The 12,617-nt window shown below is 40.2% G+C and overlaps 1 pseudogene; it reads left to right on the top strand.

The window, feature by feature from the left end:
* The first annotated feature begins 8,492 nt into the window (after positions 1-8,492).
* On the top strand, positions 8,493-12,617 carry LOC148729526 (uncharacterized; annotated as a pseudogene).

Below are 12,617 nucleotides of genomic sequence, written 5' to 3'. Positions count from 1 at the left end.
GTGAGTAATTAAAGAGTTTGTATAGTGGTTTAGTTGGACTTGCTTTTGACACCCCCTTCTACCGTTATCATACAAGCTCTAGTTCTTTTCAATGCTACAAAAATTGAGCTATACCAGTCTTTGACTTTCTATTTTTAACCTCCAGATATTTTAGTGTTTTTAAACAACTGGACACAGAAAACGTTACGTGACATCGTCACGTTTCCGTTAGAGAAGTGGCATTGATCATCCAAACAGAAATAGTGCTGTGAAACCGGGGCCAACGTTGAACTTTTCGCTGACTTCGACTTTTCCTGAGTCTATTTTCTCTTGCCCTTAGCGATTTTAGTCAGCGAAATTCTTCCTTTGCTCTTTCCCAGTGATTCAGGAGCTCGTTTATGACAAATGATAAGCACTGTACTAAGCTGTCAAATGGAAGTGTTTGTAACTTGTACACTGATGCATCTATCGTGACTCCTGTTCGGTTGGATTCATTAACTTAGGTAAGAATAAGAGGAAACGAGATCACGTATACTGAATATTTCCCACATTGTACTGACTTCCACGAACGCAGCGGTTCTTATCAGTACTGCCGTACTTGTCTAGTATTTGAAAACCATGATATAAAACATAAGGCACTTTTCAGATGTCCTGTGGTCTATATAGCAAACACAGAAACGGAAATACTACAAAAAAGTGTTCCACGTGTTTACACCTTCTGCTAAAACAACCTCGAGACCCACACTAGAGTAAACAATGACTTAATGTGTCGCCAAAATAAATCCAAATAATTTGGTTTTATCAACTATTGATTACTAAATTGGCTACCGTAAAAGAAGTTTTTCCCTCCGTCAGAGCTTAAAAAAAATCCATTTAGTACAGAAATAAACAATCCAAATTGAAGCTAATTTGGTTTTATCAACAGTTGATCATGTAAGTTGGCTACCGTAAGGAGTTTGAAGGCTGAAGTTTCGAGCGTTAGCCATTCATCAGAGCGTTAAAAAAAAAAAAACAAAAGAAAGAAAAAACAGCTAGTGCTCGAGCCCAATACTCTGTTGCGGGAACCAAGGCCGTCTGTTTATGGCTTCCAATTTTCTAGTACATTTCGATGCTAAGCGGGCGCTGGAAAACTTTACAATGCGATTTGCATTTTAGACACTTTAGTCACTTTATATTAGCCCACAATGTGATCACATGCAAAAAGGTTATCAATGTCATACGACTATGTGAAGTCGATGAGTTTAACGTTGTCCTTCGCCGTGTTGTGTGACAACGATATGATACTCTGCAGTTGCTAACTGCAGAGTATCCTTTTCCCGGGTGCACTTTTTCTGAATTTTTTTTGAAAGCATAGAGTGAAAGTTACAAGGCCATAGAAGATTGAGGGTCATGTAATCCAAACATATTCATGGGGTCCTCTTAGCCAATTACGCTCGTTTTCCATGTAACGTACGCACATGGCCAGGAGCTATGGTCCAATCAAACACAGACTGAACCACGGCGACGTAGCTTTACGTCTGTGAACTTTGCTCAACTGTTGTCCTTAAATCAAATTGGATTTCCTTAACAGTTACTCTCGGATGTTGGGAGAATACTGTGATGATAAAAGAAATGTCTTCCCTTGAGCTAAATCGTTATTAAAACACAAATGGCGAGAAGTATGTTGTGCCCCAGACGGAGCCAAATGTGGTTAATTTTGGCTTGAGACAAGGATCACGCCACCAAGGCAAATGTGAACTTTAGCCTATCACGTGGAAATACATGGGGGAATAAGGCTTTTGTTTACACTCTATTGACACTTTGATAAAGAAAATTGAACTTTTGGGAATCACGCCAAGAGTTGGTGCGATGCATTCAAACGAGTGTAAAATGGCCATGGCCCTGTGCGCTCTCTCTCTGCTTGAAATTCTGTGGTTTGGAAAACTCCAGAGAAGTTACTACTCGATTGAACTTGTGTGTCATGATTATGAATAAACTGAAATAAATCATAGGGACGGGTTAATTTACGTTTTTCAGCTTATTTCGAAGTAAACAATTTTTTATAACCTATGACCAAACAAAGGATACGAATACAACGATCACAACTTTACGCTTCTTTTCAAAGGATCGATCGACCTGTAAAGACTGTAAAGGATGCCAGAAGCGGCAAAGTCTTCTGACTGTAAATGTTAAAGTCAAATTGAAAAAGAGAAAAAAAGACCAATTTCTATCTATAAAAATACTTTTTCACGGCAAAACTTCAATACAGGGCCACTTTTAACCATCCACCAAACGAGCCGGCTCGGATTGTCTGCTATGCGCATTTCCATTACACTTCGTTCTTTCATCCACTGCCGAGCCAAACGAACCATAAACGGCACACGCTTCTTCAAAAGTAGCCCTGTATTGTGTAGTAGCGTTTCGCTTACAGCTTACATCACTGTTAAATAACGCATGCAGTTGCAGTTTGAAGCTTTTTGCCTACATAGCTCGAATTTATTAACTCATTCAAACTCACCGGTAAAACGATTCCCACTGCAAATTTGGTAACCACCGAAAACATAACCTCCTTGAAAATTGCCACTCGTTCCCAATCTTCATACAGCAGTGATCCAGAATAGGGCACGCCGCTAAGGATTATTACCACACATGCTAGTAATAACACTGTGAAAAAAATGGGAAACTTGTTCTCCTTCAAAGCTTTCCACGGTGATAAACGATTGTCAGACGCTGACTGTGCTTCAGTTGAGTGGGTATCGTGGTTTGTGGTAGGAGTCACTGTCAGGAGAAAGACGACGAGCGATAAAGTCAAAAAGAAGGCAAGTTTGAGGACCATTTCAGAAATAAGTGCGTGAGAGAAACAGCTGTGCCATAAGATCACTGCGGAACCGACCAATCCAAAACCAAGTGCAGTGAATATTTGGACTTTCGGAAATAGAAGTTGCTTTTCATTTCTATCGGGATGGTCATAATAGACTGTCATCATCGCCGTCAAATTACAAGTCTGATAGAACATCAGAGAAAGCGATAGAACTCTTAAAAAACTCTATGTCTCACCAGGTAGAATAGTGAAGCCATTCCACCATTCTACAGTGTGCGTTTACGGCGGACAAAATATAAATTCTAAAGTTCAAGGGCGTGTCGCTCCAAAACGCGGTTAACAAGGTGTTTGGGACTATTTTACTGATCGAAATGACAAACCAAAGTTGACTGTTTGCCCGAATCTTTATTCTTGAAAGGCAATCGACCACGAACCACAATCAATGACGAAAATAACGATTATTCTCACAGTCAATCAATCTATTGAACGATCGATCGTAAACTTAAACAACAATACAACGAAGTTCTTTCAATCTAACGAAAAGCCGCGGAATACATGATCAAAGAATCGGGTGTCAAATACTGGGCTCTAAAGTCTATAACGAGATTAACAATACAAGTAAAACAGAACAAAAGTTTGGAAACAAATTAAAAGAGTTTTGATGACTGATAAATAGCCCATTGTTCTATCTAAATGATGGGCGTTCACTGACTCGCAAATTGGCACGAATTTGGCCTTTAAATCTTAAATCTATACAGATCATTGCAATATTTGTTTGTATATTGTCGCCCAACACTGAAAGGACTGGAAAGGAAAAAACAAAGTTACAAAGGTACTCACATATCGGTCCCGCTTGTGCCAGAGGTTGAGAAAACGAAAGGGCGAAAGTTTACTAAGGCCATTCAAAACTTACGAAGAACTGATTAAAGGGACGCTAAACTTGCCTTTTATATGCGCGTGGTGACCCTGAAAGGTCCGATTACAAACCAATAGAAATACAGAAAAACAGATAAGCATTGTAACTATGTGGCTATCTAAGATCATTCTGAAATTAGCGAACTAATCAATAATCAATCAAAAAAATGAGTTTTCTGGCTAATGTCCTTAACATACAGAATCCGCAACAAGAATTATGACTTGGTATGCGCCTTGACAAATGGCCAGTACTCTGCACTTTTCAAGAAACTCGTATTTCGATTTGTCTTTGAAGCAGATTCTTAGCATTCGCACGTTGAAAAACTCTGCGGCCAAATCCAGTCCAGATATCAACAGGAGAACTAACCAAGTCATACTGAGACCGTGTATTTCCTTCGCGTTGTAGACATTGGAGGGCCGTTTACCGCGGAGGCCAGATGTAATCTTGCAAAAGAGGAGAGGGCCTGGGGATGTCTACAATAAAGTAACACGTGGTCACGCCAGCTTGTCACGTCGCTAGAAAACGACAGCTCACCGCTGTTGCATAATCACCTTGAATGATCGAAGGAAGGATTTTTGTCAACTTTGAGCCTTTTTCGAGCGTTCACGCGCCTGAAAGATGCCATGAAATGATACGCAAGAAAATAGTATTTGTTCCGCAGGGTAGCAACTGTTAGGCATGTGTAAAAACGATTGACCTTTTTAAGCCCATCTCGTGCCGATTTCCTCGAAAACGTACCTAATAGATTACAGGATGCCGTGCATATGTTCAGCAATGTATCACAGATGACGTCAAATTAAAAGAAGCAAAAGATATCGTTAATGGTGACTTGTGTGTTAATTTTAACTTTGCGTCTAGCCTCCCATAACTAAAAATGCGTGTCTCGTTCAACTTCTCCGAATTTCAATGGAAGACATAATTATATCTTATTAGACGTTTTGTTGTGTAGTATCGCTGAGTATTTTTACGAGTTGTGCCGTATTTTGACAAGCCTGTAGGGCGAGTCAAAATACAAATAACTCGTAAAAATACTCAGCGATACTACACAACAAAACGTCTAATAAGTTATTTATTATCCAGCACGCTAAACTTTTATTTCAGTGCGGATGTTTATTTACGGGGAGTGCGTGACAGAAGTATGCGAAGAGAAACGGAATTGGCGCGTTGTCGTGTTGCTGTTTCTATTTTCTTCGATAAATGGAGAAATTTCCAGGTCGTTCAGCTGTTTTTCTTCGTTCGATTCATCAAATAAACTTGGATGTATATTTGCCAGCCGTTGTGACTCTTCGTCGTCAGAAATATGATTCAAATCGTCCGCCATTTTTTTTTTCGTAACTGCAATTAACCGGTACTCTAAAGTACAAATACCGCGTGATATTTGTATTCGTTTATGGCATTTTTTGTACTTTACGAAGTGTAGTTCGATAATAAAAAAGAATATTCATAAATAATACTAGTTGTTTAGGGTGCATTTATGGAAATACCCGAGAGGTCTGGGTCCGAGTGTCTTGGCCGAGTGAGATCTAATTAGTTATTCATACCGTGTAGGTGCGCGAGAGGGGGTTTTTAGGGTTAAATTTCGCGTAGGTATACGAGGGGTTTTTAGGGTTTAGGGTTTTAGGGTTTTAGGTTTGTTGGGGGTTAGGGTTAAATTTCGCGTAGGTTCGTGAGTAGGGTTTTCAGTTTTTAAAAATTAACGGTACAAAGATAACAAAAGAATCCAAAATGGCGGAGGAATTAAGTACATTATTTGGTTTTTTTGCATATGATTTATTTGTCAACACAGCACGATATTTGAGTTGTAAATAGGTGACATAAGCTAGAAAAGCTGTCATCATGTCTCGGTACAATTGATGGAAAGTAGATTGTTCTCCCACGTTTGAATCATAGGTTTCAATTTCGTCAATGTATTTTGTCATTTGTCTGAGTATGTGAGGGGTTTAGGGTTTTAGTACTCATAACTCGTAGGTTCGTGTGTAGGGTTTTTTCGCATCTCATTTTAAAAAATAACGGTACAAAAAAGTACAAAGGGAACAAAAGAATCCAAGATGGCGGAGGGATTAACTCCAACACACTTTTTTCCCATACGTAATGTTTATTGTCACACAACACAGGGAAAAGAGAATGGACCCTATAATACGCGTGGGTATCGCGGGTTAGACATACTAATCTCACCGACTAAGCTTGTGAGCAGAAGTTGTATTTATAAGAGTCCCAAAAGGTTTTCACACGCATGTGGTACAGTTTATTCAGGACGCATGAATTTTACGTTTAAAAAATGAGTGTCGTTTAAAACGCAAGTTTGGTAAACAAGAATAAACACTCAAGATTTTTGCATATTTCACAAAAGACGGTTATTTGTCACACAACACGTTGTCATACAAGGTCTTTAGAGCTAAGAACTTGAAAATAAGTGACATAGACCAAAAGTGAAGGCATCAGTTGGCAGTATAACCGATGGAATGTATTTTTTTTTCCTACTTCTCGGTCGTAGGTTTCAATTTCCTTGATGTAGGTAGTCACTTGTTTGCGCATGACGCCGAGATCATGTGTAGCGGTTTTTCTCTTTTACTGTGGCTAATAATTCATCTAATATGGCTCTTGCCCAGGAGGGTTTTCTTTCATGTTTTTTGCCCAAGTGTGTTATAAAAGAGTTCTTTAGACGACGCCTAAAAAACGGTTATCGCACCAAATTAGTGACATGAGAAAGTCAGGAGGAGGAGGAATCTTACGAGCATTATAACGCACTGCTCAATCTGTAAGAGATGTACGGTCGTAAGACACAGGGATTGACAAGCTGTCAAAGTGTTCGGGTAGACCTTGTCGCTATAAACTCTTGGTCAGTATTATAATGTCTGACTTTTACGATTTCTCCTGTGGTTGGGGTCAATGCGAATGGTGTGTACCAAAAGAAGAAGAAATAGAGAGAGAAGCGTTTTGGCAGGACAATTTAGAAATAATAAGAGCACTCTAGAAACCAAAGTGGATAGACGAGATATGAGTCTTTATTATGAATGATACACAGTATCACGCAACTACCCCTACCGGTTCTAGGACAATAGAGTACCCACACTTGAAAATTAGAAGGAAATGTATGAGAGATGTAGGAAGGAAACACAAATTAAAAGAGTTGAATAAATCCTGGTTTAGGGCTAAATTGCGTAGGTTATAGGAGCGTGTTTTTTTTCATAATTTGAAAAAATAAAGGTCATCTAAGATGGTGTAAAACAATAAAAATAATGAAACCTAAGATGGTGTTTAATCCTCCCTTAGGGAAAATGATTTCAAGATAAAATGAATATTCAAAAAACGTTCATTTTAGAGTAAAAGGAAAAAAATTGTCGTGACCAGGATTCAAACCTGGGTTATTGACGTCACTCACACGACCACACCCCTAACTCTCACCCTAAGCCCAATTCCCTAACCCACTTATTCCCATTTTAAGATCAAAATAAAAACACTAACAATCAAACATCAGAGAGAGACAAACAATGGAAACAATAAAACGCAAGACGGCGACTCATACTTCCAATGGTAAAAGTGATTTCAAGATATCATTAGCAGTCGTATCGCGTAAAAAAAAAAATCGAGAATAGAAGAGGTTTGTTTCCGCCTAAACCCTATGATGGGATGTGAATAATTGAACCCACTCCAATAAAATGAAAATAGTTCGGATGGTGATCACTAAAAGTATTCACTTGAACAAAATGAACAATGGTCCGTTTGAGGTATAAACAAGCGATAGCTTTTTTCTCAATAAAAATGTTTACTTTACTTCAAATCTTAATTAAAAATAAACTGTAACGCGCGAGTGTGATCACTAGCAGTGACGAAAGTGATTTAAATTCTATACAAAATTCCGCAAGTGAAGAAAATAACAACGATACATCGATGCAATTCAATGATAGTGATTCGAAGAGAAATAATTAAATCTCCCGTTTAAAAAAATTATCAGAAAAAAATCGAACTTTTTAGGGTATTCAAAAACGCAGCACCCTGCTCCTGAACATTCCCATTTCTCGGGAAAAATGAGCCATAGAGCAGACAAACCGGGAGAAAATCGCTTTATCACATATAGATGTCGAGGTTTTGTGTAAAACGTGCTTGTATTTAGGTACTTGCTATTTTGCCTCTCTTTTACCGCTTTTATTTTGTGTTTAAACGGAGTATCCAGGAACGGTTTGATTGTATTTATCTTCTCTTTGACTTCTATGTAGGGATGAATTTCAGTGAGATACACCACTTGTCAGATTCTTCGCACATGTTATACGCGGACCCACGTGAAATTACATGTGTTTTAGCGATTCATTATGTAATGTTTTGTTTGTACAGTGGACCTTGGATCTAATCGATCGCTGTACATTAACTTAATCAGTGCTTTTAGCGAGACAAGACATTCGTCGACATCGACATCTAGGTTAGGTTGTACTGTAAATAGGCACAAATCAGATTAAATCAATTTTAATTATAGTATACGACTCGAAGTTTATTATATGGCACCCAAAGTGGGGCAGTGATTCACGACATTGGGTAGAACATGACAGAGGAAAATCTTTGAAGACTACGCGCAACGCGTGCTGGCAACAAAGGCGTAGTTACAAAACTCATCCGGGCGAGGCTGAAACCCTTTTAGATGGCGCCCACCCACTCGAAGAAAAAACAAGGAATAGGTTGGCACGAATCGAAAAAGTTCTCAAGGAGAAATCAGAATTGATTGAAGATCTCGACGAAAAAATTATTAAGGTATGCAAGATTGAAGATATCGAAGGAGAAATTGAAGGCTCTGAAGAATTTAAAATGCATGTTATGGATGCGATGGAAGCTATTTCACTAGGAACAACACCCACAACTCCTCTTAGTTCACATGCTTCATCTAACTTCACTCAAGGAAGCAACACTACTGTTATTCCTCCTTCATCACCTGGATCGTATTCAGCGAGTCCACAACAATCTCATGGAACAGGAACAGAAACTCCGAAAGCAGCTCGAGCAAAATTGCCAAAGCTAACACTCCGTAGGTTAAAAGGAGATGTAACACAATTTCGCACCTTCTGGGATACGTTGGAAAGTGCAGTTCACTCTAATCCTGGGTTGACAAAAATCGACAAGTTCAGTTATCTAGCTTCTTTATTAGAAGGTTCTGCATCACGCGCAATTGAAGGTTTGCCTGTAACAGAAGAAAACTACGACTCGGCGGTGGAAATCTTAAAGAAGAGATTTGGCAAACCGCAACAGCTTATTTCCGCCCACATGGAAGAGCTTCACAAACTTAACATCTGTGCTGTGGATAAGCCAAGTCAACTTCGTTTTTTGTGCGACAAAATAAGCGTTAACATCAGGGGACTTAAAGCTTTGGGAGTCAAGTCCGAACAGTATGGTAGTTTGCTCATTCCCATCATTATGGCCAAACTTCCGGACGAAATACGAATACAAGTGGCAAGAAATACGTCTCAAGACGTTTGGGAGATCGACTCCTTGCTCGATCTTATTCAAAGTGAAATTGATGCAAGGGAGATGAGCGAGAAGATGAAAGCCGCGACCGAGCAAGTTAAGCGTCCATCGTCCGCAAAAACCCCACCACCGACAGCTGGCACAATTTTTGGTGCCACTTCAAACACAGAGTCGAATGTCCTAAAATGCGTTTACTGCACTGAAAGACATTTCTCAGCATCTTGCAACAAAGTAACAGATATTAACGCCAGGAAAGACATTCTTAGGCGCGATAAAAGATGTTTTATGTGTTTCAAGAAGGGAAATTTAGGTAATCAGTGCGACAAGAGTTGTAGAAATTGCAAGCGTAGACATCATCAATCGATCTGTTAAGTAAAATCACCGGGTGAATCACTGAATTCTCATTCCCCACCTCTCGGAAAACCGTCCTCAAAGCAAACCGGAGACCCAAGTCACAAACAACGCAACGAGAGTCAATACGGCTAATACAGGAGCCTCAACAACTCATTTTACAACTGCGACGTCGAGAATTAAGGGGAGTATTTAGTTACAAACTGCTATCGCGATAGCAACAAACGAAGACCGATCCAAGTCCATTCCCGTCCGAATTTTGTTCGACAATGGCAGCCAACGTTCATACGTCACCGACCACATCAAAGCGAAGCTGGGTTTAACTGCAACGTCCAATGAGACCCTTCACCTTAACACTTTTGGTGAAAACGCTTATCGTAAACAAAAATGTCAAGTTGTTACTTTGCCACTAAGAAGCAATAAAGATGAGTACGTGGAGATTTCAGTGCTTAATTTTCCAGTCATTTGTTCGCCACTTCCTAAGAGAATAGACGTCTCGAAATACCCACATTTGATAGATTTAGATCTAGCAGACCGTTCTGCGTTCGACCTAGACTCCATTGAAATTCTCATTGGCTCAGATTATTACTGGGACATTGTCACTGGAGAATCAATCCGCGGTGAATTTGGTCCCACAGCCATCAACAGCAAGTTTGGTTGGCTTCTGTCAGGCGCTACCGAAGAGCAACATGTCCATGAAATTTCCAATGTCGTCTCGAATCTTATCATCTCTGGTAAACCATTGTTAAACGAAACGAATGAAGCTGACGAGATCACGGACATGCTGAAAAGATTCTGGGACGTTGAGAGTCTAAGAATTGTAGACACCGACCGCCAAGGCGAATTAGTCAAACGAAAGGGAGAAATTACGTTCAATAGTAGTTATTATGAAGTTCACCTGCCCTGGAAGGGTGATTGTTTTCAACAGTCCAACAATTATGCAATGTGTGCTAGGAGATTACGATCGTTGCATTCGAAGTTGAAGAGTGAGCCGAATTTGCTGAATGAATACGACAATATCATCCAAGAGCAAAGAAAGAAAGGGATTGTCGAGATTGTACCTGAGACCGAAGATCAAACGCTAGAGGAAGATAAACTTAGCACGAGACGAATTCACTACGCACCACATCACGCAGTCTTGCGGAGAGACCGTGAAACGACAAAGGTTAGAATCGTGTACGATGGCTCTGCGAAGAATTGTAAGAACGAACGCTTTCTTAATGACTGTTTGGAAGTGGGAGAAAACTACATTCCTCACATCTTTAAAATCGTTTTAAAGTGGTTTAAGGATCCATTTGCCAAGAAGCCAGAAATCAATGAATATCGATTTAATCGCTTAGTTTTTGGTCTGAGACCATCCCCTTCTATCCTGGACGAAACCATCGCGCATCATCTAAATCTCTACAAACAAAGTGAGCCCGAAATGTACAAGCTGTTAAACAAGTCTCTGTACGTGGACGATCTTTTAACTGGAGAACAGAACGACGAGAACGGTTTCGTTGTTTATCAGAAATCGAAGAAAATTATGGCTAGCGGTGGTTTCAACCTGAGAAAATGGAACTCGAATTCTCAAACACTGTTGAAGTCGATTCAAGCATGCGAGAGTTCGCAAGAACAAAGGGCGTCAGTTGACCCAGCTACTGCAGAAGATGATGAGTCGTACGCTAAATCGTCAATCACCCCCGGAAATTATGAAATGAAGAACGACACAGTGGTTAAGGTTCTTGGAATGAACTGAGACACTATCGAAGACAACTTTTTCTTCAACTTAACTGAATTGTGCGATTATAGAATGTCACTTCCGGCGACCAAGCGTTCTGTGTTGAAGTTGTCAGCGATGGTATTTGACCCGATGGGATTTCTCACTCCGTGCACTGTAGAAATGAAAATTCTATTCCAAACTCTGTCTCGACAAGATTGACTGGGACAGCAACTTGCCAAACCTTTTTATTGGAACCTGGAATTCATTTCTGAACGAATTGAAGTGTTTGAACGATGTGAAAATACCCCATTGTTATTGCCGATCAAGGCCTGTGCAGTTCGAGCTTCATGGATTTAGTGACGCCTCTAATCGTGCTTACGCAGGAGTTGTTTACATCCGATGACTGTATGAAGACGGAAAAGTCGATATTCGTCTAGTTGCCTCGAAAACAAGAGTGGCGCCGCTAAAGAGACAGACAATTCCACGTCTGGAATTGTTAGGCGCCCTCATTCTCGCCCGACTCGTAAACAGCCTTGATTTGAGCGAAGGTAATGTCAAGACCGTTTACTGGACGGATTCGACGACAGCCTTATGTTGGATCAAAAACGAAAAACCCTGGAAACAATACGTGCAGCATCGAGTGGATGAAATTCACAGGTTAACTTCAAAGAACGAATGGCGTCATTGTCCGGGAAAACAAAACCCAGCGGACTTGCCGTCAAGGGGCACAAGTGCTAAGGACCTTACGATCAATGCAATCTGGTGGAACGGAACGGAATTTCCATACCAGCTGGAGCCAGAATGGCCAAAGAACGAGTCGACCTATTTTGGAGATGAAGAAGCGCTTAAGGAAACTTCAAAGAATGCAGTTAATGTCACTCATTCCTTGGTGAATAGTGCAGCGAAAGAACCGACTACTCCAAAGGTTGACAATGTAATTGACATCACGCGATTTAGCGATCTGACGAAATTGCTTCGCGTAACCGCCCTCGTCGTTAAATTTGTAAACAAGCTGAGTAACACAGTGCGAACCAAGTCAAATTCTAGTAGTGGAACTGAAATTATTACTGCCCTAGAAATCAAGTTTCTACGTGATCATAGGCAAAACAAAAGTGTACCGGCCGCCGTCTTACGTCTCACAATTTGGATTATTTCTAGAAAATGGTATCGTTAAATGCAAGAGTCGAGGAACTTATTCCTGGAGCGGATGGAAGGGTTCGTGCTGCGATCGTCAAAGTCGGAAACAGCGACAAGCGACTGACCTATTTGAGGAGGGTCATATGACGCGGATGTCGTTACCCATGTCGTGACGTCGCGTCACGATTATGTTCGCAATGTACTGTGGTTAGAAGAAGGAATGAGCACGCCTTCAAGATGGCGTGGTAATGTTGTTGTTATTAAATGTTGTTTTTTTAAAA

The sequence above is a fragment of the Stylophora pistillata genome, chromosome 6 (assembly GCF_964205215.1).
Source record: "Stylophora pistillata chromosome 6, jaStyPist1.2, whole genome shotgun sequence".
Taxonomy (NCBI): Eukaryota; Metazoa; Cnidaria; class Anthozoa; order Scleractinia; family Pocilloporidae; genus Stylophora; species Stylophora pistillata.
The sequence above is the reverse complement of the archived record's forward strand: the minus strand, read 5'-3'. Positions and strand labels throughout refer to the sequence as shown.